At 46.8% G+C, this 26,636-nt stretch overlaps 1 long non-coding RNA gene across 1 annotated transcript in view; it reads right to left on the bottom strand.

Moving 5' to 3' along the window:
* Positions 1-11,233: 11,233 nt before the first annotated feature.
* The window catches only part of LOC118589392, a 23,666-nt gene continuing 8,263 nt past the window's right edge, over positions 11,234-26,636 (bottom strand). Inside the window, exons 2-3 of the long non-coding RNA XR_004945667.1 lie at positions 11,736-12,020; positions 11,234-11,634 (exon numbers count right to left, since the gene is read on the bottom strand). This is a non-coding gene — a long non-coding RNA (uncharacterized LOC118589392). The remainder of the gene's footprint in view (positions 11,635-11,735; positions 12,021-26,636) is intronic.

Below are 26,636 nucleotides of genomic sequence, written 5' to 3'. Positions count from 1 at the left end.
ATGCAGGTGCATACACCCCTGGGTGAGCATACAGAGGCCAGAGAAGGATGTTAAGACAATGTCTCATTGAAGCAGCAGTTCCCTATTTCAGCTAGACTGAGACCTGGATATCCACCCTTTGTCCCCTGGGTGCTGTAGACTTAAACTCATTCTTGCAGAGCAAACACTCTTTACTCACTGGGCCATCTCCCCAGCCGTCCCCCACTTTCCCCTCCTTGAAATAGGGTCTCACTGTGGAGCCCAGGCTGGTCTCATACTTGAAATTCTCAGCTACCTGAGTGTGTTACTGGGATTATAGGTGTATGCCACCATCCCCATTTCACTTGTCACTTTGAAAGATGAGAGGTTCTTGTTTTCTTGACAGAATCCTTTAAACACCAGTTCTGCTTCCCCGGGGAAATTCAAATGTGCTCCCAATCTGATGGCAGCAGCTTTCCCATGGAACACCAGGTTAGCAGGCTTGGACCTGCAACTTCTGGCAACTGCTCCCCTGTGGCTGGCTGGCAGGCTCAGTTTTCAGGTATTGTCACATGTCACAGCCTGCTAAGCTGGCCTTTGCCTCACTGAAATTTGCCGAGATGGAAGACGTCAGCTGGTTGTGTCTGTCACACAGCCGTAAAGGCTCATCCAGGGGTGCTGAGAAATGGTCCACGTGGCTTTTGTCCGTCTGTGACAAGGATCCTGGAGCAAATAATGTCATCAGCTCATCCTTCAGACACCGGTGTCAGCTGCTAAGGGAACCGGTGAGGAAGGACGGATTCAGGGAAAGGCAGAAGCTGCTGAGTCAGAATGATGGTATTGGAAGGCTTACAGGAGAGGCTTTCAGGCCAGGTTCCTTCTGCTTCAGGGTTAGCCTTCTGAGGCCCTGCCAGAATCCAATGGGGAGAGGAGAGGAGGGGAAGGGAAGGGAGGGGAGGGGAGAGGAGGGGAGAGGAGAGGGAGCAGAAGCCAGGGGAAGTGGCTCAAGATGTGCCCAGGAATTGTGTGCTTGTGACTGCTCAAGCTGAAATAGGAAAAACTCCTTTAGGGAGAGAGGCCAGCCACTGTTCCATCCGAACCAGTGTGACTCATAGATCAAGGGCTATTCATTTTCTAATTCAGAGAAGGGATGAACTACAATGGGGGAACTTGGTAAGAACTTGGTTGATGGATCCCTTCTTGCCTTTCTTACCTGTAAAGAGTGGTGAAGATTCAATTATAGACATATGTGTTCAATGTCTGTTCTGTAAACGGGTGCTATGACTTCAGACTATTAAAGGAAGAAGTAAGTCAATGGTTTTGAAACCCTTAGGAAACTTAGCAGTATTACTTACCATTGTCAGAATGTTCTTCTTGGGGGCCAGAGAGATGGCTCAGTGGCTAAAGGCAGCTACCACCAAGCCGGATGACCTGCATTTGATCTCAGGAACCCACATAGTAGAAGGAGAGAACTCAAAGGTTGTCCTTTTACCTCCACAGTTGCACTGTGGTACACATGCACACCCACCTAGGAACACGCAAGTAAATAAATGTAATAAAAAGTTAAAAGAACAAGAATGTTCTTGGATCCTCCCTAACTAAGCCTTCCTATCGGTGGTTTAAACATGTTTGTTTCCTCTTTCCCATGCTCAAGTTTACTCACAGCTGCTGATGTGTTCACAGTAGGATCCATTTTTGGTTGCAAGGAGGCATATGAAGGTTGTCTCCTCAAATCTCAACATAGTGGTTCCATCAGGAGCCTAAGGGATTGCCTCATCAACCAGAGCAGAGGTGTAAGTGGAGATTTTGGAATGGTACATTAAGAGCATGGGCTTTTGCTGGCATGGTGGCACTCATCTATAAAGAAGAAGGGTCGCCACAAGTTTGAGGCGCAGTCTACTTAGCTAGCAAGACTTTGTCTCAAAAGAAAGGAAGAGAGGGAAGGAGGGATGAAGAGGGAAAGGAGGGAGGGAATTTTTTCATCCTTTATGCATGTCAGTAACCTCCCAAAGCTTTTTAGCAGATTTAGAAGATGGCAGAGCAGACATTTCATTCTGTGGGAACTGTCTAGCTGATGAACTGGCATTTGTCATCAAGGTCATGGGTAATAAGGACACATGTTTCTTCATCCCACATCCACATGTTCAACCACCACCATTAGACAGCCCTCAGCCTAGAGCTGAGTGCATTGAGGTCCCCCTCTAGCAGACTCCTACCCAGGGAAGTGGTCAAGGCCTGATTGAAGAAGGAAGTTTGGTTAGAAGGAAGCATAGGTCCTGATGGGTCTCTTCACCGTGGCTAGAGTGGACCCTTGGAGTCAAGACCAAATGGAGTCCTCTCTTGCCTGGAGTGAAGGGTGCTGCTGGCTGGACCAGAGGCCAGACTAGACTGCCGCAGCTTCCAAGTTCCCAGGCTCTCGAGGTGAATCTCAGCCCAGTCACTCCATCTCAGTCATTCACTAGCTGGTCCTCAGCTAGGGGCTGTTAGTGCCCTTCCCACCAGAGCCTGGCAAGGCTCTAGTTATCCTTGCCCTTCCCAAGGTCACCCTGGCAGTGAGCCAAAAAACAATTTATGGAAAAAGCAGGGCCATAATATAAATTATTTTTTAACTAACCTTTAGTTATCTGATCACCCTGGGTTTCTGCTCAGGAAAGAAATCCCAAAAGTTAAATACACTTCAAGAAGAGGTAGCTTTGCTTCTTCTTGGGGGGGGGGGGTGCAGCCAGAGGCAGAGCGTGACACTCTCCCCCCTCTGTGCAGTGGAAAGGGTGGAGGCGCTAAGGATATACAGCTCAGTGGTAGAGCACTTGCCTAGCATGTGGCAGACCTTGGATTTGATCTCCAGCGAAGGAACAGATCAAGAGGTGAGGATAAAAAGAACAAAGTGCTCAGAGTTAAAAAGGAATAAGAAAAAATACTGCCCTGGTTTCCTTTCTAAGAAATGAGCAGAATCGCCAAGACTCCTGACTCATTTGTTTGAACAGTTGAGTGACTGGGATTGGGGATGCCATTTAACTCCTCTTGGGACAGACAGATGTCATGATAAATTTGCCAGGGGAATCACAGCAACTTCCAGAGGCAAGGCTAAAACCATGTGCCTTCAACTTAGACCTGTTTCCCAAAAGATTTGCTCCTCCATGCCCTATTGAGAATGACAAAATCCTAATGAATGGGAAACTTTGTTAATAACCAGGAGCTATGTGGTGTTTCCAACAAGCTATCCTGAAAGGGCCTTGTGAAGTCTTCTGAGAAAGTAGCATCATGTCCTAAGAAAGCCTAGGTCCTGATGGGTCTCTTCACGGTGGCTAGAGTGGACCCTCTGAATTAATCTTTTTCCCTTTTCAGTGATTCCAGCCATTTGTGTGTGTGTGTGTGTGTGTGTGTTTTGCTTTAATATATATAGTATATGTTATATATGTTGCAATAATATATTAATATATATTGTTTGGTTTTTAAAAAGATTTACTTATTATATTTACGTGTGTGTGTGTGTGTGTGTGTGTGTGTGTGTGTGTGTATGTGACTTTATGTGCCCACAAGTCTATAAGTACCTGTAGAAGCCAGAGAGTACCAGATCCCCTGAAGCTGGAATTACAAGTTGTCTTAGTTACGGTTTCTATCGTTGTGATGAAACACCATGACCAAAAAGCAAGTTAAGGAAGAAAGAGTTTATTTGGCTTACTCTTCCATATCACTATTCATCATTGAAGGAAGTCAGGACAGGAACTCAAACAGGGCAGGATCCTGGAGGCAGGAACTACAGGAGCTGATGCAGAGGCCATGGAGGAGTGCTGCTTACTGGCTTGCTCCTCATGGCTTGCTCAGCCTGCTTTCTTATAGAACCCAGGACCACCAGGCCAGAGATGGCACCACCCACACTGGGCAGGGCCCTCCCACATCAATCACTAATTAAGAAAATGCCCTACAGCCAGATCTTATGGAGTCATTTTTCTCAATTGAGGTCCCCTCCTTTCAGATGACTCTAGCTTGGATCATGACGCAAACTATCTAGCGCATAAGTAGTTGTGAGCCTCCTAATGTGGATGCTGGGAACTGAATCCAGGCCCTCTGCAAGAGCAGCAAGCTCTCCTAACCCCTGAGCCATTCCTCCAGCCTTTGGTTTTGTTTCTGAGACAGGGTTTCACTATGGTAACTCCAGTTGGCTAGGAGTCCTCTTGCCTTAGCTCCCTTCCGGGCCCCCAACCCCCTGGGATTATAGGAATGTATCATCAAGTCTGTCTTGGCCATTCCACTAGTACTACATTAGCACTGGAAAATAACCAAACTTCACCCTGTTTTTGTTTCCATCCTACCGCAGAATGAACAAGGTGCCTGAGATTCTACGGTATCTTTGTTTCTCTTCGTCGTAGCACTCATCACACTCTGTCATACCTGTGTCCTCCCTTTACTTCTGTGCCAGAAGGTGCCCTCTTGGGGGCGGGGACAGAGTCAGCAGATGCTGAGAACAGGCATATGATAAAGTCTCAGTAGGTGAGCATGCATCCAGGTAGCCTACGCCATTGTTTGGAGTCTGCCCTTGGCTTGCCCTTCAGAAGGTTTCTAGCTGCATTTGGAGAGCACCAGGTGTGTGAAAAGAAGGACAAGACTGGCTGCAGAGGAGGATTTTATTGTAGATAAGAGAGAGAACAGCCTGAGGCATCATCTGAGTTCAGACTGAACTGGGGCATGAGGGGAAGCAGGGAGAAAGAGGAAGAGAAGAGGGAGGGGAAAGAGAGGGGACCAGGAGCCAAGGGCAGAAGATCAAGAGAGTGCCCGACCAAAATGGCAGGTTTATATAGGAATGAGGGGCTGGGGAAAGGGAAGGGAAGCCAAGCCCCTGGGCTGGTGAAGTTTAGAGTGGGGGCAGGGTGAGAAGTGCTGGGAGGAGCCACAGGTACCGAGTGAGCATTGTCCTTGGTTTCTCTGGGACCTGACACCGGGAATATGGAGTCCCAGGAAACGACTCAGGATGGAGTAGCTTTTGGCTCAGACTCATTTGTCAAACCCAGGGTCCCGATCTTGCTGTATGTATGCCATTCCAGTTTGGGATGGCTATATAATTTCTGTTGTGGGTACTCAGGTAATGAAAGGTACATGCATTTTGCGATGAGATTGGGGGGCGGGTATTGGGATACAGCAGTAGCGTGCCTTGTTTAGACACTGTAAAACTTAGAGTTGGCAAAGTTGAGTCACAAAAACCAAGTTCCAAGCAAATGTATTTAAGTGTTTCCTAGTAACTGTGGGGAGTGTCTTTACATTAAAACTTTATCACCTTGAATAACATTGAAAGTTCAGTACTCCTTGCCACATTTCAGGCTGTCAGTAGCTACATTGAGCTGGTGGCTATTTCCCAGGCCAGTGTATAGAAAGTGGGCAACAAGCACTTGCAAGTGACTGGGTACAGGGCAGGGTATCTCGGGCAGGTGGACTAGCCCGGGAGCCAGCCTGTGCCAAGCAGAGCAGTTTGCTCAAACGTAACTGAGGCTGGAGAGGTAGGATTTTGTTCCAGTGAGAAGTGTTTGGATCTCAAATCATGACATCAGGATCCTTCGTTGTTACTGTCTTGTTGGAGCAAGAATCACCTATACACCATATGAAAGCATATGGCCAGTGCCTGAGAGACAGTGGAGAGCCGGAAGACACCAGCCAGAGGGAGAGCTGAGGTAGCGCCTGACTATGGATAAGAGACTAGAAGGCTTTGAGGTCTTTACAAAGCCACAGTCAACAGGACATAGAAACCAGCTTGACTTTTTAGGGAGGGTGAGGAAAGAGGTGGGCATGGCTTTGGGGACTTTGCCCGGGAGGTGGCCCGAGAGGACTGAAACCGTCACCACGGTAGTTCTGGCAACTCCCAGGGACAGACAGCTGAACTGCAGCCTTCTCTGGAGTCTGGATTTTTTTTTTTTTTTCTAATTTAAAACAAAGGTGCAATTTCTAACTCCAGCTCCACCCTCTGAATCACAAGGGTGACCCTGGACTTTACCCTGAGTCTGAGATTGTGAGAGACACTCCTTAGTCCTTGGGAACTTGGAGTGCTGGGTCCAGACTGGAACAGAAGTAAGAGCCCTTTGTTCTCAGAAGCCAGGGCAGCAAAAAGCCCCCTGCTTCCTTCCTGGCTGGCCCTTCTCCCTTTCTCCCCGGGGAGAAGATTCACTCCTCGGATGAGTTCAAGTTTTGTTCCAGAGAAAGCTCTGCTCCCTTCGCTGGGTTCCCCTCAACCTCCCCGTTTCTCCTTCTGCCCTGAGTTCCTGTGGTCCCATCTTCGTGCGTGTGTGGTCCAGAGCAGAGGCAAGTGCCTGGGGCTGCTGGCACAGTTGGGGACCAACCCCTCGGACTGTGCTTCCTGTTCCCCCACTTAAGTGTAAACTTCAATGTGGCGATGTCCAGAACTGTGAGGCGTGCCTGCCCTGGGTGAGGTGTTGTACCAGCGGGGAGGAGTTTATAGTATGCATGGCACACAGGCCAACCTTCCATTACTGTGCTCACTGCTCTGTGCCACAGTGGCAGCAGGGACAACTGCCCAGGCCGTGAGAGTTAGAAAATCTGAACCATCTAGGAGGTGGAAATGCATTTCCTGGGTTGTGGAGCAGCATGGGGTGAAGGCATGGAATGATCTTGGGCTGATTGCATTAGTTCATGATAGCCCTGTTAGTATTTAAGAGGCGCTAGGAACACGTCCCGAACACGACAAGACCACAGAAGAGTTTTATTAAAGAGGATAGAGGTGACAGGCCTGTGTGAAACACACGTGGGGTGGGAGAGAGACTGAGAGGCTGAGAGGCTCATGCAAGATGGCACCGGCTTTTTAAAGGTTGGGCCGCGCATGCGTACAGGGACTCCTGTGGGTACTCCACGCATGTGCATAAATTACATGGCTGCGGCGCGCTTTACGCAACCATGTAAAGCCACAGAGTCCTGGTCCCCCAAGATGTCTGACCTGGAGATGGCTATTCTGAACCGGAAATAGTTAGGCTTTCCGCCGGGCAAGCCCTACTGTGTGGACATGTAATCTCTATCAACCAAGCCCCCCCTTTTTTTTGGTCTTTGAGGGTTCTTTTTTTATTTCAGAAGGGTTTTTGTTGTTGTTGTTGTTATGTTTTTTGTTTGTTTGTTTTTGTTTTTTAATTTCTATTTCTCTGTGTGCAAAGTAAGCTCCCATGATTCTCTTGTCTTCATCTCCTACAGCGCTGGGGTTATAGGCACGTGTAGTATAGTCACCTTGCTTTTACCCCTGGGTGCTGGGGTTCAACCTCAGTTCTTCACACTTGTATAACAAGTGCTCTTACCCATTAAGCATCTCTACAGCCTCCTCCCTTTAAAATCCATTAGCAATTTTTAAAATATTTTTTTCATGAAAAAATGTTCATATTCCTTTTAGATGGTTTTGTTCGACTTCTGTCTCCAAGACGTTCACTCTTTGTTATTGTAGCTGCTAAATCTTCCTTGTGGAATAGTTCACTTCACATATGTTTTATCCCTTTTGTGTTCACCCTCTGAGATAGTTGACTCCCACCATTCAGTCTCCTAGGGGTTCCACTATGGGTCACGTAATAAACTACTTGAAAAGTTTGTCTCTTTCAAAGCTGTAGTGTTCTCTCCACTATGAGATCATTTCTCATGGTGTTCTCTTAATTTAGAACTCCATTAAAATGTTATGTCAGTTTTCAGTTCAAGGATATAGTCCATCATGGAGGGAAGGCAGGAGGCAGCAGGTCACAGTGCATTTGAAGTCAGGAAGCCTGGCTTGATTTCAGAGACAGGCTGTGACTATTTATTTAGCCCAAGCTGGTCTAGAACTCACTGGTCTAGCCCAGTCTGGGCTTGAATGGTTCTTCTCATCAGCCTCCCGAATGTGGGGTTTACAGGCCACCATGCCAGCTCCGGTAGGTCCTGTTTTTCTGCCTTCTTGCTATCTGCTAGGCACTGTCCAACGGTCTCTCATCTGTTCAGTCTTCTCACATCCTACACAGGAAAACAGGCTCCCAGCCCCACCAAGCAGCTGTCCAAGGTCAGCTTCAAGGGACCGTGCAATTCAAATCAGGAAACTAACTCACCATCTTCTCTTTGAACAAACCCACCGATCTGCAAACCATGACGGTCCTTTTGGGAATGCTCCGAACATCCCATTGGGAACATTTAGATAAATCACATTAATCTTCATTAAGTTTTATTGTTGGATGGTGGACAGGCGCCATACATCAGGGATTTGTCGTACCATTCCCTGTTGCTAACAGAAATGACCTAGAAGAGTCTCCCTCCCTCCCATTCACTGTTTTAGTGGGGCTGGGCCTTGAACCTAGAACTTCTAGTGTGCTCTGCAAGCATGATGCTACCACTGAGCTACATCCCTAGCCTGGATAAGAAGAGTTGACAAGGTGGTTCTCCAAGCCATTGTCATGGCTTTGCTTAGCTCCTGAGTACATCCAGTGTAGGGTCTACAGTGTACAGGGAATCCCCCACCCCCACTCTGAGCCCCTGGGCTGGGTGGGGCTGGGCAGAAGTTCCCTTCCAGTGCTGGTTGGGCGCTGTGCCCAGACTTAGGCTTTTCTGGGTCAGGCGGTTCTATCTTCGGCCTGGCCCTAGGATACAGCTTGTGTAAACTGCAGACATCGAAGGCATGCTGTGTAAACACAGACTATCTCCTTCTCCAAAGTTTCCTTTTGGGGAAGCTCCTCCAACTGGGAGACTCTATTCCAACTCCTTATCAACTTCAGTTTCCTACCCTGATATAAGGAAGCTATTAAAATCCGTTTCCTGGTATTGCCTTGACCCTACTGGGACAAGCTCCTGAAATGTCCCTTGGAGGAGAATTTTTTTTCACACTCCTCACATCCATTACTTAGCCTCCAATCCCCACATCAAACAAGCCTGTAGGAACGTTGAACATGTTTTAGCCAAACCCTATGCCCTACTGCTTACTGTTTTACTCCAGCTGGCTTAAATGTGTTTGCTTGGCTCTTCTTAAACAGTCTCTCTGCCTCTTTCACTCATATTTGTAAACATTTTCCCTTCTCAGTGTCTGCCGATCCTTTCTCAATTCCTCATATAGTTGTTTTAAAGTAAAAATGGTGTGTGTGTGTGTGTGTGTGTGTGTGTGTGTTTAGATGTGAAACATCCTCCACTGGTTCCAGTGTTTGAACACTTGGTCCCTATGGTGATATTTTATTTGTGTTGAAATGTGATTTTATTTGTATGTTAATAAAGTTGCCCAGAGATCAGAGCTAAAAGCAAGCCATTAAGCAGAAGTCCAGCGGTGGTGGTACAAGCCCTTAATCCAATCACGTGGTAGTCAGAGTCTCTGTGTGGTCAAGGACACAGCCAAGAGTGGTGACCCGAACCTTTAATCCCAGTACCAACCATAGAGACCTGGAGGTCCGTATAGACGGGCAGTGATGAGAAAGTCATGTGATTGGGTTTAGAGCCAATGAGAAGGCAGAACAGAAAGGCAATAAAAAGAGACGTCACCCAAGAAGCTCTCTCTTTCTTTTTCTCTCTCTCTCAGAGGCTCTGGGTTTCTTCTTTATTAAGACCGTTTAGAATTTCATCTACAGGTCCCAGCTGGTGGTGCTGTTGGGGAAGGCTGTGGGACCCTCAGTGGGTGGAGCCTCCTTGGAGGAAGTAGGTCACCGGGGCTGACTTTGAGTTTCTGTAGCCTGGCAGCCCCACTTTCAGTCTGCTCTCTGCTTCCTCATGACAGACTGAGTGTAACCAGCTGCTTCACGTTCTTGCCACTGTGTCTTCTCCTCCATGATGGGCTGAACACCTCAAAGTACAAGCCAGAATAACCCTTCCTTTTAAGTGGCCCTCCTCCTTTTCTTCCTTCTCCTTCTTGAGATCTCCTGTATCCCAGGCTGTCCTCAACTGTGCTACATACCAGAGGAAGCCCATGAACTGTTAATCGCCGTACGTGTTGAGGTTGCAGGCACACACCACCATGCTCCTTTTATGTAGGAACTGAAGCCTGTGCTCTACCATAATACACCCCAAGGCCTTAAGTTATTCCTTGTCAGATGTTTGGTCAGCAACAAGAAAAACCTAATAAAGCCAGTCCTTCTATAGCCCTTCCCCAAATGGACAGGACCATTCTGGGTCAACGTGGCATGGTGGTACAGTGTGAGTTCTGAGGGTAGATCTTAAAAGACACTGTGGCTTCTGCTGAATTCTCTTGTATTCACCTGAGAAGCTGGCTGTCATATTGAGGATACTCAAGTGGCCCTCTGAAGGAGACCATGAAGTGGAGAGTCGAGGCCCCTTGCTAACACTAACACAGAGGCCACATGAATGACCTGCCTCAGAAACAGACCCCAGTCCAGTGGTTCTCAACCTGTGGGTCATGAACCACCTGGGGGTCTCATATCGGACATCCTGCATTTCAGATATTTACATTGTGATACACTATAGTAACAAAATTACAGTTATGAAGTAGCAATGCAAATAATTTTCTGGTTGGGGGTCACCACAACATGAGGAACCGAATTACAGGGTCACAGGATTAAGAAGGTTGAGAACCACTGCAGACAATCTCTAGGCAATGTCTGTAACCCCATAAGAGACCCTGAGTGGAACCATGAATCTGAATTGCTTCCAAATTCGAGAGCTGTTAGAACTATGTAAAATAATGTTTATTGGTATGTTAAAACCATTAAGTTTCTGAGAAGTCTGATTAGAATATAACAGATAACCGATTTGAAGGCTAGAGGTGTAGCTCAGTTGGTAACCATGTTTGCCTCGCTTGCAGGAAGCCCTTGGTTCCATCCTCAGCACCACACAGACCTGAGTGTGGTGGTGTACCCATGTGATCTCAGCACTTGGGATGTGGAGGCAAGAGAATCAGAAGTTCAAGGTCAACTTGGCTGCACAGAGCCAGCCTGGGAGATAGGAGCATGAGACCCTATCTCACAACAAAACTAAATAAAGCAACAAAACCCCATCAGCCAAGACTGGAGAGATGGTTCCGTGGTTAGGATTACATACTACCCTTGCAAAGGACCTGAGTTCAGTTCCCAGCACACAGTCAGGTGTTATGTCCCATGACACAGGTGCTGAGGCTGCCATCATTCCCATTTTATGTACAGTGACCCTCTCTTCTCCAGGGAGACCTGTGCCAGGATACTCCAAAGCTGCCTGAAACTGTAGTCAGTTTTGAATTCCACAGGTACAGTGTTTATTTCCCAGTATGGACACTGAAACAGTAAGGTTTGATTCATAAATTAAGCATAGAAAGAGATTAGCAATAGCTAATAATACACAGAACAATTATAATCATATACATTAGTCAACGAAGACACTAATGAATTTTTTATTTTTGGAAATTTAATATCAGACAGTGCTAACTTCAGGGAGCTGAATGAAGAAGGTATAAGAGCAGGCGGTGATATAACCTCCCCAAACAGCACCACCAAGTGGGAACCACACTAAGTGTTCTAATGCCAGAGCTGGTGGGGGACATTTCTCACACAAACCACTACAGATTGTAACACGTTATTCTGATCATTTGAGGGCCAAGAAAGGGGAGAATGAAGACAATGTGAGGGCCTAGCTGGAAGCTGCTGGACTCGGACTTTCAAATCGGAACCTTGAGCTCCTTGCTCGCAGCTGCCTCAGAGTCTTGCATCTGGAAGCAGGATGTCAGGCTGGGTGGAAAGTGCTGCTGTTATATCCTGTTCCAAGTGCTTCCTGGAAAGACAGAAGAGAAAAGAAACAGAGGCTGTGGAATCCCAGCTTGCTTCTCCTCATGGAGCAGTGAGTCACTGCTGGGAAACAGACAGAGAACCTACCAGGGTGTCCTGACCATGTATGAGACCGCAGATGTCCCAGGAGCTAGTCCGCGTGAATGTGTACAGAAACCATGCCAGGTTCATAGACTCGCCCAGAACCCCAAACTCTCTGTGGACACTCAGTGCCTTAGCTGAATTCTCCAATTGGTTGTCCAGCACTGGAAGCCAGTGGGTTGTGAGAGCTGGAGACAGGAGCTGGAGGTTTGAGCATGCTTTATGGTATGTCCTCAGGGTGTCTCAGGTTTACAAGCCATCACACGTCACAAACGCCTGGAGTGATGCGATCTAGATGGGAAGACAAGTTTGAATCAAGGAGGGTCACTATCTACTCAGCATTCCCAACAGAGCCCCTGGGGACTAGCAATTCACTTAGTATTCCAAGGCACCTTTGTCCCAGGAAGGAGGTATTTAAGTCATTGTCAGGGTCAGCACCCTCAGCTGCCTGTGATTCCCAGGGCTGCCATAACAGAGTACCCAAACCTGAGAAGTGCGGAACAACAGTAACACATTTTAAAAGATTTATTTTTTTTTAAAATTTTTATTTATGTGTGCATGTCTGTGTGTGTGTATGTGGGTGTCTTTGGAGGCCAGAAGAGGTCACTGGATCTCTTGGAACTGGAGGTGGGCATTTGTGAGCTGCCCAATGAAGAGAGAAGTTGAGTAAATGTGGACTCTTTACAAGATGTATACACTTACTGGACAGCTTGCCGACCTAGCAAAGAAAACCAAGAAGTAGGCCTGAGATAGAGGATAAGTATCAGAATAGTGCCATGACCCAGAAAGCAAGGAGGGGACTCAAGAAGGGAGAGAGGAGGTATGAAAGATGGAAAATGATCAGGAGATGGGGCTGGGGAGCTGGAGATGAGGCTCAGTTGGCAAAGAGCTTGCTTGGTGTGTATGAGGCCCTGGGTTCAATCCCAGCACTACATAAAGCAGGCATGGTGCTGTATGCCCAGGACACCCACACTCAGGAGGTAAAGGCAGGAGAATTAGGAGTTCAAGATCCTTCTTAGCTGCATGGTGAGTTTAAGGCTAGCCTGGGGTACATGAGACCAGCAGAGAGAGAGAGAGAGAGAGAGAGAGAGAGAGAGAGAGAGAGAGAACATATCGCTTGGAATTAGCATTAAGCAGTTGGAGCTCAGGACATACTCATATAACAGGAAGTTGTGAGAAGATGGGTGGGGACTGGGAATTATGGCAGGATAGCAGTTGAACAGTTTTTAAAAAGATAGAAATGGGGTCAAGAGGGATAGAGGGAAGGAAAGGAGGAAGGTGAGAGAGGTAGAAAGGGAGGGGGAAAGAAAGAGGGAGAGAGAGAGGGGAAGACAGGAAGAGGAGAGAGGAAGGGGAAAGAGAGAGGGAGAAACAGGAAGGGAGAGAAGGAAGGAGGGAGGGAGGGAGGGAAGAAGGGAGGGAGGGAGGGAGGAGAGAGAGAGAGAGAGAGAGAGAGAGAAATCAATTAGATATCTCAAGAGCACACTCACAACTGGAGGGTGATGCCCTGAACAGGAAAGTACACAACCAGAGGAAAATTGTCTCTGTCTCTCTGTCTCTGTCTCTGTCTCTGTCTCTCTGTGTGTGTGTGTGTGTGTGTGTGTGTGTGTGTGTGTGTGTGTGTGTGTTTAAGGTCAGGGCTGCCTACCCAGCCCAGTGGACACCATACATTGTTGTCTTTTGGCCAGGGATGGGGGTGGGGATGAGGTTGAGTTGTGACTTGAGAAAGTTAATGTGAGCAAGAGCTACAGAGAGAACAGCCAGAATTCCAAGAAGGGATGCGCAGCCTGGGGACCCCTATCAGATCTGGGTAAGCCTTGGGATTGTACTGGAGTGCTTGTAGTTGTAGGGGACTTGGGGGTGAGTCATCAGAACCACCAGAGTGGAGGACTCCAAGACTGAATGAGATGGAATTCCAAACTCTCTGTCTAAATAAAGAAAGTGGAACTCAGGGACATTCAACAAAGCCCTACCAGATGGCCATGTCTTTGTCTTCTTGTCGTCTTTCCGTGCCTTCCTATTTTCAGGAAACCAGAGCTGAAGGCAGTGGGACAGGAGCTTTGGAAAGTCCCTCACTTTGGAAGGTCAAGGCTGGAGACACTTGACCTACTTCTGTTCTGTGCTTACCAGAGAGCAACAGTGTAGGCTGGGAGATCTGGAAGGCCGAGTCCCACCCCTGAGTCCATAGGAGACCTGATGGCAGGGAGGCCTTGGGCACAAGGCAGCAGTGGCTGAAACAAGCCAGAGCTGATGGTGTGGCATGAGTTCATGTTGAACTCCACGCTGGCATTGCCCCAAGGCCTTCTTTACTTGGATCATGTGGAAGGTGTGTGCACTGTCATGAGAACATTAGGATACTGAGGCTCCCAGGAAAGCTCTTGAGATGGCCACTAGCTGTTCTGCATTTGAGCACAGTGTGACTCCAGAAGTAGGCAGCCTGGAACTAGATCCTCAGTTCTCCCACTTTGCCTTCAATGCTAAGGACCTGGGCCAAGTGATTCCAACTCTCTGTGACTCCTAACTGTAGCTCCCTCATGGGGGTGCTATGAGAAGTCAAGGAGTTGAAAGGACTGAGGGGGCTCAGCACATCCAGCTAAGGGAGGTGTTGTCCTCCCACAGCACCTACATGCATTTAGTGAGACCTGGTGGCAGGGAGTCCTTGAGCTCAAGACAGCAGCAACTGAGACAAGCTGCATTTTATGGCTCAGATGATGTTGAAACTTAGCCTGGGAGCACTGCCAGGGCCCTCTATACTTGGAACATGGGCTGTAGTCCTGGGGGTGGCTCCTAGGCACACACAGGTATATATATGTGAATACGCTACCATTGAGCCCAAGGGGAGACATGTCTTGACATGAAGGTCTCACAGGGATAGAAGAGTGGGCCTGTTTTAGGTGGGCACTACTAGGAACTGTCTCAGGTCAGAGGAGCCTAGGATTAAATGTACTCTTCTGCTTTGAATACTCAGGGCTCTCAGAAGGTTGTAGAGTCTCTGACTGGTCAACCAGGAGGACACCTTTCTTCCAAGTTGAACTGATGGATCCATGCTAGAGAGTTTCAGGGTGGGTAATGACCAAAGCGCTTTCCAAATCTGCTAGACAGGTGAGTCACTCCACCTCCCAGAGAGCAACACCTGGAGGCTCACAGCAAGGGGGCTGGGTGGGGAGAGCGTGTGCTCAGTTCCTCCTTGCCTCTTCTTTCTTTACGTCACAAGTCACAAGCCCTTAGGTGATCCTTACCCCAAGAAGTGGCAAGCAGCTTGTTAGTTAGGTGGTTGGGTTTGAAGCTGGGTTGCCTCGATTTGAATCTGAACTTCACTGTCTTATAGTTCAGTATTAAGTTCTCAAGGAGGCTCCAGATTGGCAATTGAACAACATTGCCTGATCTACTTAGGAAACTGTAATGCACATTGCGTAGGGTCTCTAAAAACTCTTAAACCTGAGGCTAGCTCAGAAGGTTGGCTCTAAGAGCATGTGTTATGATTGCCCAAAAGGCTTCAAGGTTTGTGGAGGGAGAACCAGAGCTGCAGCCCTCTGAGAAGAAGGCTCAGGTAGCATTAAGTAAAGGAATCTTAATCCTAAGTCTGTGTTGGGTTAGGCAATAAGAGGAGAGACAGCTGCGTGTCTTCTCAGGGGCCAGCACTAAACAGGCGGAAACCCAGGCTCATGGGCCCACTTGACCCTCATCTGAGCTCTCTCCATCTTCCAGGATCTCCTTCTCCTCTATAACAAGAGACTGTCCTATCCCAGGCACAGAGCCAAATGCTGAGAAGACATACCAAAAGGGAATCAAATGCCTGGCCTCTCAAGAAGCCATGGACAATGGAGAAGACAGAACAGAGGTGATCCGTGTAATCAAGCACCTTGCTGCAGAGTTTTCTATCAGAATTCTCTTCTTTCTAAGGCAGAGCAAGACTTCACTGTGTGAACGTGCAACACATTTTGTTTATTCCGTCAACCATGGTGGACATTGCTATTGCTTTTGCCTTTGGTCTAGTGTGGAGAGATGCTGTGAACTTAGGGGCACACTCCTTTTCCTTTTACAAGTGAAAAAATATACAATCAAGGAAAGTAGAACCCCAAAAAGACAAAATGGAAAGATCTCAGCTAGCAGTAAAAAGGGGTTGGAGAGGATTCCCCATGAGGAAGCAACACTTTTTTCCCCCTTTTCTGGAACTGAGAGGATTAGAAATCAGCTAGGTTAAATGTAAGTGAAGATGAACTTCAGCCACACATGACAGCCTCAAGCTGTCATGGGAATGTTGGGTTATTTCAGAAAAGGGAATGGGGCTGATATGATGTAGGCATAGAGAGTAAGGAGGAAAAGGAATGGGTGGACTTGCAGGATGAGGGGCATCCCTGCTGATGACTGATGGCAGACTAGTTACAAATGGGCTTTTGCCTAAGAGTTATGGTAGACAGTTATAGAACTGTAGGTAGAAGGGTGAATGTCCAAATATAGAGGTGTGTGTGTGTGTGTGTGTGTGTGTGTGTGTGTGTGTGTGAGAGTGAGCGAGAGAGAGCATGTGTGTGTGTGTGTGTGTGTGTGTGTGTGTGTGTGTGTGGTTATGTATGCCTATGAAGGCCAGAGGTCAATGTCAGGTGTCTGTCACTCTCCACTTTTATTATTTATTTATTTCCTTCCTTCCTTCCTTCCTTCCTTCCTTCCTTATTTATTTATTTATTTGTTATTTATTTTATTTATTTATTTATATATAGACAGGCTCTCTCTATGTAGCTCTGGATATCCTGGGCTTGCTATGTAAACCAGACTGGCCCCAGACTCACAGAGATCCTCCTGCCTCTGCTTCCCAACTACTGGGATTAAAAGCATGTGGCACTAGAGCTGGATTAGACTGGCTGGTGGATGAACTCCAAAGATCTGTCTACACACACACACACACACACACACACACACACTACCACAGGGGTCACAGGCATGATGCCAGGCCTGGTTTTTATATGGGTATGGGAGATTCAAACTCAGATCCTCAGGCCTACATGGAAAGAACTTTAACAGTTAAACCATCTTGCCAGTTCCTATAGTCTATTATAAAAGAAACCATTCTAGCCACAGTGGGATGTATGAATTAGATACTGGAAAGGGGTGAACTGCAGAGAGACCAATTAGGTACTATGATAGTTGCCTAGGCAAGAGGTGCTGCTTGACTGGATTAAGCTGGTAACAGTGTGGATAACAGAAGGAGCTGGGGATGGAGCTTCAAGTAAGAATGCTTGCCAAGCATGTACAAGACTCTTGGTACCACTCAACGAAAAGAAGCAAAGAAACAGAATACAAAAGAAAAGAGAGAGAAAGGAAAATGGCTGTGTGCAGAGGCAGTATCATAGCCCGAGAGGTTTATTTGAGGAACATTTACTGCTCACTGGAAAGTTTTCCTGGAAATAGACAAAGTAAAGAAACACAGGCTGGTGATAGTGGTGCATACCTATAATTCTAGTGCTTAAGGGGTGGAGGCAGGAAAAGTAGGCAATGCTAGACCCTGTCTCAAACCAACAAAATAAAACAAAACAACAAAGTAGCCATCAACGAGAGAGCAATGTGATAACTACTTAGTTTAGGAGTAAAGGAGAAAAAGGTATCCGGTCAACCTCTAGGTTGTGGCTGAGCAAGCAGGTGTTTGTCTTATCCACTTGACAGGGAACAGTGAAGAAGGCAGGGGGTTGGATGTATATAGAGATTATTCACTCCATTTTGGACATCACAAGGTTGAGAGTCCATGTGATGTATGACATCATGATGTTACTGAGTAGACAACATTGGACATGTGGCTCTCAGAAGACAAGTTGCATGTGACATGAGCTCTAGATGGGAAGGTAGGCTAGGCCACAGTGAAGATGGTAACCAGTAGCTCTGATCAGTTTGTGAGAGTTGATATCATATTAGTTTAAAGGCCGGGGCCTCTGAAACATACATAAACTGTGAAATTTACTTTGATCAGACAACTCAGAAATGGCACAGACATAACCCAGCACTCAGGAGTCAGAGGCAGTAGGATTGTGAGTGTGAGACCAGCCTGGGCTACTGAGCAAGATCCTTTTTCAAAACAATGGCAACAACAACAACAACAACAACAACAAAAAAGCTGGGTTTGGGCGGGGAGGTCCAAGCTTGTAGTCCAGATGCTTGAGGGGCTGAGGAGAATTCACAGAAATTTGAGACCACCCTAGACTCCATAGTAAACACTACTAGGCTTAGTGGCTGTCTCCTGCTTAACTTCCATAGTTTTTTTTTTTTTTTTTCTTTTTTGAGATAAGGCCTCCCTATGTAGGCTTGGCTACCCTGGAACTCACTATGTAGACATAGTAGCCTTGGCCCGGATCCACTTGCCTCTGCCTCTGGAGTTCTGGTATTAAAGGTGTGCACCACCATGACTGGCTTTAACCATTTTTTGATCCCAGAATGCTAGCAGAGCAGGTGGGCCAGGCCTAACCTTTCTTTTCACATCTAAAACAACCACCATCAAGGATATCCCAGACGGGGATGGGACAGATAAAACCACACTCCAAGTCTCTGCCTTTCATGTATCCTTTCCCATTAACTGCTCAAGTGTAATTGTGTCAGCTCTGCTCCCCACTTCAGCTACTATTAGTCTTTAATATTTGCTTGTATCTATTTTCTAAATCTTCAGTAGCAAACATACATAGCATTTGAAGAGGGCACAAGAAACTTGGAAAAGCAGAGACATATACAATGTTACTGAGTAAAACCCATGTGGCTGTGGCTTAAGGGAGGCAAACCTTGGTATTCTGTCAGAAGGACCAGAAAACAGGAAGTATGACCATTTCTGCCTTTGGTACTTTCTAACAGGGAAATCTATGCCCTGGCCTCATTGTAGGCACTCCACTACTTAGAACAAAGCAGTCCTTCTTACAGGAGTGGTCAGGAGGTCTTAGGTCAGATCGTACTTCATGCAGCCTTTGAGTCCTGCCTCCCATTCACTCTCCTACCTGCTCCCATCCTTCCCTCTTGTCCACTTTGCCTGGATGTGACCGAGGTGCAGGGAGGTTTTGCAGCAACAAGGCATTCTCTTCCTGCTGGGCAGAGCTAATCACTTTAGAGGAGAGGTTCTCAACCTATGAGTCGTGACTCCCTTGAGGGCAGAATGACTCTTTCACAGGGGTCACATATCAGATATCCCGAATATCAGATATTTTTATTATGATTCATAACAGTACCAAAATTACAGTTAAGAAGTAGCAACAAAATAATTTTACGGTTGGGGGTCACCACAACGTGAGGAACTGTATTAAAGGATCGCAGCATTAGGAAGGCTGAGAATCACTAATTTAGAGGGACCAGGGTACACTAGACAATTGTCTTGTAAAGATAACAAGATAGAGGGAGTCTATCATATCTGAACATATTTCTCTTCCTAACAGTCATCAAAGACCAAAATATAAACAATATAGCATCAAACCAACACATACAAACAAAACAACAGGTCAGTTGTTCTAGCTTCATTTTGGTTGCTGTGATCAAATATGCTGACAAAAGGCATCTTTGGGGAGAAAGAGTTTACTTGGCTTTCAATTTCAGATCATAGTCCATCATTTCAGGAAAGGCTAGGCAAGGATCCAAGCAGCCAGTCACATTGCGTCCATAGTCAAGAGCAAAGAGAGACAGACATCCTGGCTTCCTCACTCTCATCTATGCACGGTTCAGGGCCCTCTGCTGCAGGAATGGTACCTCTCACTGGGACCTGTGTCTTCCTACATCAATTAACAATTAAGACACTCCCCCACAGACATGCCCACAGGCCAATGGGTGGCAGGACTTCAAAGGCTAAATGAAGTGTCTAGAAAATTCCTCATTTAAGACTCTTTTCCCGAGTGATTATGGGTTGTGTCAAGTTGACAGTTAAAACTAAGCAGCATAAGCAAACAGAGTCACTTTTCTTAAATGGTGTTGAGAGCCCTCATCTAGTCCTTTTCTTCTCTGCTTTGCCCAATTCACAAACCATCTGCTACTTGTCACTCGAATAGAATGGGCAACTTATTTATATCTCAAAGTAATTTTAAAAAGAAGTTGTTGTGGCTTAATGAAAACAACAACAACAACAACAACAACAGGAAAAGTCCAGACAATGAAACCAAGGGAATATGAATAAAACAGGAAAATACTGGAGAAAAGAAATTAAAAATCAAATGTTCACCCTCATTGTTCCAGAGAGTCTAATGCTAGCTTTGAAGGATTCTGATGGTCTAGATGAAAACAGAAGTGGGGTATGCACCTTTATTGATTAGAGAAAAGGAAATCTGTGGGCTTTAGAAGGGAATACTGAGTTGTCCTCAGTACTAATTATTTTTAAAATTACCTTTATTTGTTGCTGTATGTGTGTGTACACACTTGCATGCTACAGCATGTATGTGGAGGTCAGAGAACGACTTGCAGGACTTGGTTCTCTCCTACCATGTGGGTCCAAGGTACACAACTCAGGACTTCAAGCCTGGTGGCAGGTGCCTTAACTCACTGAGCCATCTTGTTGGCTGGCTCTTGATATTTCATTTAGAATGGACAATGTTTTGATAGAAGTTTTGGATCAAATAAGTTTTCTTTTCATATATATATATATATTACAAAACTGGTCTTAAAATGATGCTTAATAGCAGTTGAAAGTCCCCTACCACTGGAGGTTAGTCCAGAGATGCTGAAATGCTGAATCAGCATGGACATTTGGTCAGTTCCTTTCTCCCCCCCCCCCCCCATAGGGTTTCTCTGTGTAGCTTTGTGCCTTTCCTGGATCTCGCTCTGTAGACCAGGCTGGCCTAGCACTCACAGAGATCCCTGAATGCTGGGATTAAAGGCATGTGCCGCTGCAGCAGCCACCGCCCCAGTTCCTTTCTTTTTGTTTAAGATTTGTGTTATTTTAAATTATGTATCTGTATGTCTGTGTGTGGGTAACCACAGGAGTGTGCAGGTGCCTGCAGAGGCCAGAGGCACATACATACACAGAGACATGTATACACATACACATAAATAAAAACAAAATAAACTGGGTGTGGTGACACACGCCTTTAATCCCAGCACTCGGGAGGCAGAGGCAGGTGGATCTCTGTGAGTTCGAGGCCAGCCTGGGCTACAGAGTGAGTTCCAGGACAGGCTCCAAAGCTACACAGAGAAACCCTGTCTCAAAAAAACCCAACCCTCTAAAAAGACCGCCACTCCCAAAAAATACCCAGAACAAAGGACTGGAGAGATGGCTCAGTGGTCAAAAGCACCACCTGCTCTTTTAGAGACCTGGTTTCAATTCCCAGCATCCACATGGCAGCTCCCAACCGTTTGTAACTCCAGTTCCAGGGGATCTGGCACTCTCATACAGACATTTAAAAAGAAGAATAAAGAAAATAACTTAAATAATAAATGAATTAAATATGGAACCAAGAACAGAGTAAATATAGGGTGATGTTATTCAGAATGAAGATATGATTGCATTTCAGCTCTACTCTTCTTCAGGCTAGTTATAATTTGGCATTGTGCTTCCTGGAGGGGAGGTGACAGTCCATTCTTTTCTCTCTAGTCCACAAATAGCCCAACCATACTGTTGCTATGACATTTTTGTAAACTGTAGTTCATTACTAGTAGGAAAAGCTATCTCAGCACACAGTCTGCTTCTTGTGGGCCTACAGTAGCCTTCCACTTCCACATCTAACTGTTCCTGGGGTATCTTTGCTGTGTTCCAAGCTTCTGTTCCCTGCTCTTTTCTACCTCAGGCTTCTGCTGCTTGCACAGTGTTGTGGTGTGGATGTGAGATGTTCCTCCTTTGACTCATGTGTTTGAACACATGGCTTCTGTCTGGGGAACTCTCTGGGGAAATGGTGGACCTTTAGGAGATAGAGCTTTAGAGAAAGTGGGTTACTTGGGGAGGGCCTCGAGGCTCTGGGGGTGGGGTGAGTAGGATTGGGAGAGAAGGTGGTAGTGTTCATGACAGGGTGTAGCTGTAATTCCAGCACTTAGGAAGTGGAGGCAGGAGGATCAAAATGAATTGAGTGTAAGGCTAGCCTGGGTAGTATAGGAAGGCCCTGTCACAAAAGCAAGACACATACACAAAGAAATGTAAAAAAAAGAAAAAAAAAAAGGCATGTGGCTGGGGTGACTATATGATTTATCACTCAAACACAGTCACTTACGAGAGGACAAAAGGGCATATTTACTTTCTTATTTTTGAGACAGGATCTCATGTAGTCCAGGCTGGCCTTGAACTGCCTGTGTTGCAGATGAGCTTGAACTCTAGCTACTCTTGCCTCTACCTCCAAGTGGGATTACAGGTTTGTACTACTATACCCAGCTAAGAGGACCTTATTAACTACTCAGGACTGTGGGTGCCGCCTGACATAATGGCTTGTTCATACTATATGCCTAAAGCCTTTTCTTGTACAGCCCCCCCCCCCACTTTTTTTAAGACTGGGTCTTGATATGTTGCCCAGGCTACCCTGGGTCTCATTGCTTCTCTTTGGTATCCTGAGTAGCTGGGATTTCAAGTGGATGTCACCATGGCCTGCTTGTTTAGTTAATTTAGATAGCATTAGTATTCAACAGCTAGATGATTTAAAAGGTCTCAATAAATGTAAAAACAAAACAACAACAACTAAAACCTGTAATCCCAATTCTTGGAAGGAGGGTTATAAGTTGGAATCCAGTCTGGGATATATAGTGAGATCCTGTTTCAAGAGCTATCAAACACACAATAAAGCTCAGAGGACCTCATTATAAGTGGAAAAGACTAGCTAAACAAATCAAGGGGGAAAAAGGAGTGTGGGAAAGGTAAAAGAATGGGGGTCTTGCAGTCTCTCTCTCTCTCTCTCTCTCTCTCTCTCTCTCTCTCACACACACACACACACACACACACAGATTTAAAGTGACTTTGAAATGACATTGCTTAACACAGCCAAAGAAGTTCAACTTTGAATTCAAGCACATTTGAAAACCTGGGTAAAACGGTTTTTCCCCCACTGGGGACAGCAAGTCAGTGGCTGAGCTGGAAGTTCTATCTCATGACTGTTTGCCAAGTCATCTCCCTGTGAGTCAACCTGGCTCCGGAGTCCGCTTCCTAGACTGGAACGAAGAGCAAAGAGGGCTGGGCAGGAACTTGGCTCTTGTGCTTCAGCTGGATCCACATGACCTGAAGGGGATCCACTTCCCGGGACAGATGCCCACCAACTCTCTTCCAACATCAGCTGTGTCTGCTCTACTTAGGTACCCAGCTCTGGAAGTGAAGCGCAGGCATGTGCTTGGCCCTGAGAATCCTAACCTTAGACCTAGGGGAATCTCATCATGTCTGAGCTTTAGCTAGTATTCCAAATGTGTGCTCTATTATGCCACCTTTAATGGTTCTAACAGTAATAGTAGCAACTCATATTTTTTGAATCTTTGCCTATTTATGTTTCCCCAATAACTCTATAAGGCTGTCGTTAACTATCTCTATTTTATTTTAGTTTTTTGTTTGTTTGTTTGAGACAGGGTCTTGTGTAGCCCATGTTGGACTTAAATTCCCTAGGTAGCTGAGGTTGACCTTTGGCTCCTTTTCTTCCTGTCTCCAACCCTAAGTGCTGGGATACAGGCATGCACCAATATGCACCGCTGACCATTCTGCTTTATTGGAATTATGGCACCGAGAGATTAAGTAATTGGCCCAAATCTCACAGACAGGTAGTAAATAACAGTTGGAATTTAACCTCAAGTGATCTGATGGAGGAACCTGTAGTCCTACCTTCATTTATAACCCTGCAGTCCTCATATTAGTTTCTCTGTGTCTCTGTCTCTGAGTCTCTGTGTCTGTCTCTGTCTGTCTCTGTCTCTGTCTCTGTCTCTGTCTCTGTGTGTGTGTGAGAGTGTATGTATGACATGGAATCTTTAGGCACAAGATTGGGGAGTGGCTCCTCAAACGGGCGTGGTAGTGTGGCTTTATGGCATTTGTGGATAAGCATGAACTTAGCACCGAGAGACTCTAGGCTCAGTCCCTGGCACCAGGTGAGATGGAAGGCGCTGTGAGAGTGGGGTGGAGCTGCGGTGAGGTGTAGAAAAAGTTCCAAGAGCCGAAAGACAAATATTACTAGGAATTCAGCACGTGCCAGGCATACTTCTGTTTAGGCACGCGTTAGCTCAGGGAGCTTCAAAAACAGGACCAAACAAAGCCTCCTCCAGAGGTCGCAGCTATTATCATCGATCATGGCTGGAGCTCCAACACCCACGCAGTAAGTCCAAGGTTCAGGGCCAGCAGGCAGGTGAGCCACTACGGCAGTCAGGTGTCGTTTCTCAGTTCAGATGAGGATACAGACAAGTTTAAATAATGCTAAGTGCCACTCAGTGACTTGGGGAGAGGCTAACCAGTGAGCCAAAGTCTGCTCACATATTGCCTTCACTTTCCCAGACTTCAGGGGTGTGGCTCAAGGCTCAATCCTCCTCGGGACAGACCTTTTTTGCTTCCTTACAGGGTCCAGGTGGAGCCGGACGCCGCCCCCTGGTGGCAGCGTGAGTCTGCGCTCAGGGCTTGATAAAGAACAGGCGGAGCTGCTAGCTGATTAGCTGGAGTGGATTCCTCGGGGTTCAAGTCCAGGCTGGGGCCGGCCAAGCTGGCTTGTGAACTTGGGGCTTTTCCCATTTCTCTCCCATTCTTGCTATGGTCATGAATTCATCCAGGACTCAGCATGGCGATCGGCACCAAGGCCACAGTATAGCCCGAAGTCCTCACCTGGCCCTCCTGACAGGTGGGCGGGGGATCCAGTCTGTGGAGTGTCCGAGGCAGAGGGCATTCCTGCAGGTCGGTCCTCCCTGTCTGATGGTATTGACAAGCAGTGTCTCGATAAAGACACTGTGTAGGTTTCCAAAGCTGCCTCTTGGTCCTGAAGAATCAGGACCTGCTGGGCAGAAGTGGGAAAAGCAGAGCATGCCACCAGCCACAGACTCAGAGCGGGTACCCAGACACCCACGTGCTAATTTCATAACACCCATAAGTTGCCATTTCTGGCCCTGTGATATTTGAGAGTAAAAACACCGTTCACATGTTGACCACAATACCAGCCCAACTCGAAGGCCATGGTCGCCGTCTTCCACTTTCTGGATCAACTTGTTTGGGTTTGAGTCTAAAGGTCAGGTCCTCTCTCAACCTCATCCTGTGCTATTTCCTCTTAGACAGCCAACGTGCTCACGGACCAGCAAGACAGTGAGTGAGGAGCAAAAGACGTGTTTTCTTAAAGACGTTCCAGGCTAGAGAGACCCACCTAAGGCAGCTTAACAGTGCCCAGCCTTGAGTGATATAGACTGACCGTGGACTGGGTCTCACCACAAAGACCCTTAGACGTCCCTTGTCAAATGTGCCCATTTGTGGCTGAGCCAGGTTCTGTGGGGAGCCAGTGACAGAGCTGGAGGTAGGCAGTACACATAGTGTTAGATAGCATCTGGCCTGAGCCTCCCTGCCCAAAGGGGGTGACTCAGTCCCTAGAAATAGGACTGTGATGCATTTGTCCAGAGTGCCAAGGAGTGAACACCCCGAGTGTCAGCCTGCAGATGACCTGGAAGGGAGTGATGGGAGAAATATAAGGCTTCCTTCTCTATTAGGTGGCCTTTCTAGGGAGCTTTTTGCACTGCATTTCCTACTGTTTACTGGTTTGTTCCCCATGGCTTGTTCAGTTTGCTTTTTTATATTATCTAGTGCCACCTGCCCAGGTATGGCAGTGCTCACGGTGGAGTGGGCCGGCCCGCATCCATCATCCATCAAGAAAACACCCCACCAATATGTCCACAGTCTCAGTCTCAGTTCCCTCTTCTCAGGTGACTGCATTTTGTGTCAAGTTGACAGCACAAACAAGCACACCCCGAGGATAAAGGAAGTGCTTAAGAACAGATGTTTACTTTGTCTTGTATGGAGTGCCAAGAATGGATTCCGAAAGAGCCGGGAGTGGCTTCCCTAGATCCCAAAGGGTGTGAGTGTTCTGAATGCAGGAAGGTGGCATCAAGGAGGAGAACTATGGATGTCTTAAGGAACCTTTTCCAGGTCAGTTCCTGCTTGGAACCACATAGCTGTGTCCAATGGGAAGTTCTGTTTCTGGATGGAGGTTCTGGGAGACTTGAGATGCACATTAATCTGGTATTGGGGATGCGGCAGGAACGGCAGATGTTTCTGGAGTCAGCTACTGGGCCTATTGGGTTTGGTCATGTGAGCCATGAATGGTGGTGGGATGTGTGTCTACTAGAAAAGAGAGCACAGTGGTTTTGGATCATTCTTTATATCTCTCCACTGCCAAGGACATGATTATGATGGTCCCCGGAGAGTCCCCTCTGGTTTATAGGAAAATCCCAGTCTTTGAGGTCGTATGAAGAGCTACTCAGAAAGCAGCTGTGAGCATGGGGCAGCAAGGACATGTTTGGTTACTGCTTGGGTTCTCACGGATGCTCAGTGCTGTGCCTCACTCAGATGGAAACTGACAGGGGAGAGCCTAGGCCTAGAGTAGGGCCACAGGGGGCTGCAGGTGACCACTGGCTTGCTGTATTTGTTGTGGCTCTTGAAAAGAATTGTGGGTAATTTGTGATCCTCGGAGAACTAGGAAGCTGTGATCTACTCAATGGACCGGGTGGTAGGGGGATGCGAGACAGCTGTATGAAGAAGGGTGGAGAGTGCCACTGTGCCTTGTGACAGGCCTCAGAAGTGCCCTTTTCAGGGAGCTTTAAAACTGAGCAGGGCCTCCTTCTGTTATTGAAGCAAACAAGATGTCCAAGGTCACCTTGCTAAGACCATTTCAGATCTGAGGGTGCAGTTACACTTTTCACATTTTTTGATTTATGGCCATTTGGTTGGTCTTTGCACCCTCCCCCACTTCTTCCTCTTCCTCCTCTTCCTCTTCTTCTCTTTCTTCTGATAACAGTGTTTCATGTAGCCCAGATTATATGAGC

The sequence above is a fragment of the Onychomys torridus genome, chromosome 8 (genome assembly GCF_903995425.1).
Source record: "Onychomys torridus chromosome 8, mOncTor1.1, whole genome shotgun sequence".
In the NCBI taxonomy this organism is placed as follows: Eukaryota; Metazoa; Chordata; class Mammalia; order Rodentia; family Cricetidae; genus Onychomys; species Onychomys torridus.
Note: the sequence above shows the minus strand (reverse complement) of the source record. Positions and strands in the feature narration are given on the sequence as shown.